We start from the raw sequence: 2,953 nt of genomic DNA, 5'->3' as shown, positions 1-2,953 counted from the left end.
CATTTCATGGACTGATAACATCAGAATCCCCTGCACCTGTTAGTAATCAGTAATCAGACCCCCCCCCCCCCCCCCCAGGTGTTGCCCACCTTCTCTCTCCTGTTTGGATTGAACTGGTCTCATCTCTGTTTCATCGTTTGGTTTCTCCACGTTGCTTCCTTTGTTTCCTGTTTGTGTAAGTTTTTCCTCCACATCGGCTTTTTTGTTTTATTTGAGATTTTATCGCGACAGGAGACGGGTCGCGGGCAGTAAAGAGTTGTTTATTTTATTCATTGTAACATCTTTATATTTTTCCTCCTTAACCACAGTGGCAATCACTCTCACTTTGCTTTCTCACAAACAAACAGGCAGAGGGGTGGAGTGAAGCAGCTACAGGGGAAAACACAAAACACATGGCTCCGCCCACAGGATGTGATAATGTCGTCCCATGCTCTCACATCGTAAATTTAACGCCCCTCCACTGGGAATTCCCTGTCATTATGTAGCAAAGTTCATAATTCACGACGTTAGCTAGTCGCTACAACTCAACAGCAAAGGTTTATAGTAACTAAGTACATTTACTTTGTTACAGTACTTAAGTAGTTTTTTTTTTGAGGATTTGTAATTTTACCAATCATTTTTTTAAACAGCTACTTTTACTTCACTACATTTTAAAGCTAAAAATAATACTTTTACTCCTTTACTTTAAAGTTTAACACCTAGTTACTTGTTACAAAATTAAATCTGTTCAAACTCATCATGAAATAAGTTTAAGCACTCTAAAAAATGAAGTGTTGAATTTACTCAACAAAGTCATGTCAGCTGGTTCCACTAAGCCTAATTGAGTAAACAGAGCAAAGAGTATACATATATCGCTCAATTTACTCAACATGACTCAATGGAACCAGTTTGGTTCAGTAAATTCAACAGTTTATTTCTTACAGTGTGTAAAAGTAATTTTACTTTTACTTTCACAATTTTTTGAACAGTTTAATGATTTTTACTCAAGTATTTTTCTCATCAGTGAAATTTATTTTTACCAAAGTCATTTTCTGTTCATGTAATTTAACTTTTAAGTTATTTTTTAAGTATAGACCTCGGCTGATTGGTGTCACATCACAACACTTTTTAATAGTGGGCGGAGCTTATTTAACTCTCCATGTTCAGACAACACTGATAAAACCGACACTGTAAATTAACTCTAACACCGATTAACTCTTGAGGAGTTAAAATGGACTTTGAAAGTGGAACCTTCTGGATGTTGGAGATAAATAAAGAAACCACCTCAGCAGACTGGTTTCGGTGAGGAGGAGCTCTGACACTGAAAACAGTGAAAACACTGAAAACACTGATTCTCTTCTGCCAGAACAAGAAAACTGTTCAGAACAAACGTGAAAGAAAAACACATATCTTTATTTCAAATTACATTTTTAAACAAACTAAAACCGTCACATCTCATCCATTAAAGAGACAAAAATTAATCTGCAGCTACAAAAAGACGAAGCTTCAGGTTAAATCCAGAAACGAGTCCGTTTAAACTCACTTCCTGTTTAATTAAACATCACTGAGCAACTCTCTTTGCTTATTTAAACAGACAGAATCCTATTTTTTATCTTTAATCAGCTCCTTTTCATCCTGAATTCAGCAGCAGATCTGCAGAAACAAAAAGCCGAAGCTTCTCGCAGACAGGAAGCGTCCCCGCTGTCCTCCTGTCCTCCCGTCCTCCTGTCCTCCTGTCCTCCTCTCCTCCTGTCCTCCTGTCCTCCTGTCCTCCTGCCATCCTGTCCTCCTGTCCTCCTGTCCTCCCGTCCTCCCGTCCTCCCGTCCTCCTGTCCTCCTCTCCTCCTGTCCTCCTGTCCTCCTGTCCTCCTGCCATCCTGTCCTCCTGTCCTCCTGTCCTCCCGTCCTCCCGTCCTCCCGTCCTCCTGTCCTCCTCTCCTCCTGTCCTCCTGTCCTCCTGTCCTCCTGCCATCCTGTCCTCCTGTCCTCCTGTCCTCCCGTCCTCCCGTCCTCCTCTCCTCCTGTCCTCCTGTCCTCCTGTCCTCCTGTCCTCCTGTCAGATATCAGACGTGTTTTGTTTCGGCTCGAGAGGCCGAAGCGTTGATCTGAATAAACACATCACAGAAAAAAAAAACTACCTTTCTGAAGGCAGACGTGAGAATCCTCGGCTGACGGTTTTGCAACAAAGCTGTTTGTTTGGACAGCGTGCAGTTTCCTGCGTGCGGCTGAATATGTTTTTAACACATAAATTTACACGTAAAGAACAGAGGTTGTTTTTCTTCCTGGAACGTTAAATCACACTTTTATTTTCCCTCCTCGGGTTTTATTCAACTCGTGTGGTTTCACCTCTGTCTGCAGGCCGGTGGAAAGCCTCTGCACCAGCAGGAAGTGGGAAGTTCTGTGACTTTTTACGGTTTCACATCGGAAACACTGAAGAGGATTTGCTACATTTAGCCTGACAGTGAAATAAAACCTTTGTTGTTTAGAATCGTATGAAAAAAACGTGTGTTTTTTTTTAATTAAATGCATGTTTCTGCTGCTGTTTTGAACTATAAAATCCATAATAAAGAAGGTTTTATTGAACTGAGTTAGAGACAGTTTTATATTTAATAATTTTCTGAAGTGCGGGTCTGCGCTCAGTGTCAACAAAGCTTTGTTTGTTTTTACTCAACTAATCTGAGGTCAGAACAAATACATAAATATGTAGTAGCTCTTTAAACTCGGTTGACTTCTTGTTTTCAGTCACTTCGGCTGTTTTTGTAGCCAAAGAAATTTGTTGCAGCTGATTTTGCCTTTTAATGTTGAATTTATAGATGTATCGTTGATAAAAACAAACATATGTAGATTTTTTTCAAACTTCCTTAATTTTTTTGTGTTTTTAACTTGTTTTTGTATGAATACCACCTGAATTTAATTTTTTAAAACTTAAATCTCACAGCTGTAATCTGAGGTTTAAGATAATCTGTACGTGCTC

The sequence above is a fragment of the Austrofundulus limnaeus genome, unplaced genomic scaffold (genome assembly GCF_001266775.1).
Source record: "Austrofundulus limnaeus strain Quisiro unplaced genomic scaffold, Austrofundulus_limnaeus-1.0 Scaffold226, whole genome shotgun sequence".
NCBI classification, from domain to species: Eukaryota; Metazoa; Chordata; class Actinopteri; order Cyprinodontiformes; family Rivulidae; genus Austrofundulus; species Austrofundulus limnaeus.
The sequence above is the reverse complement of the archived record's forward strand: the minus strand, read 5'-3'. Positions refer to the sequence as shown.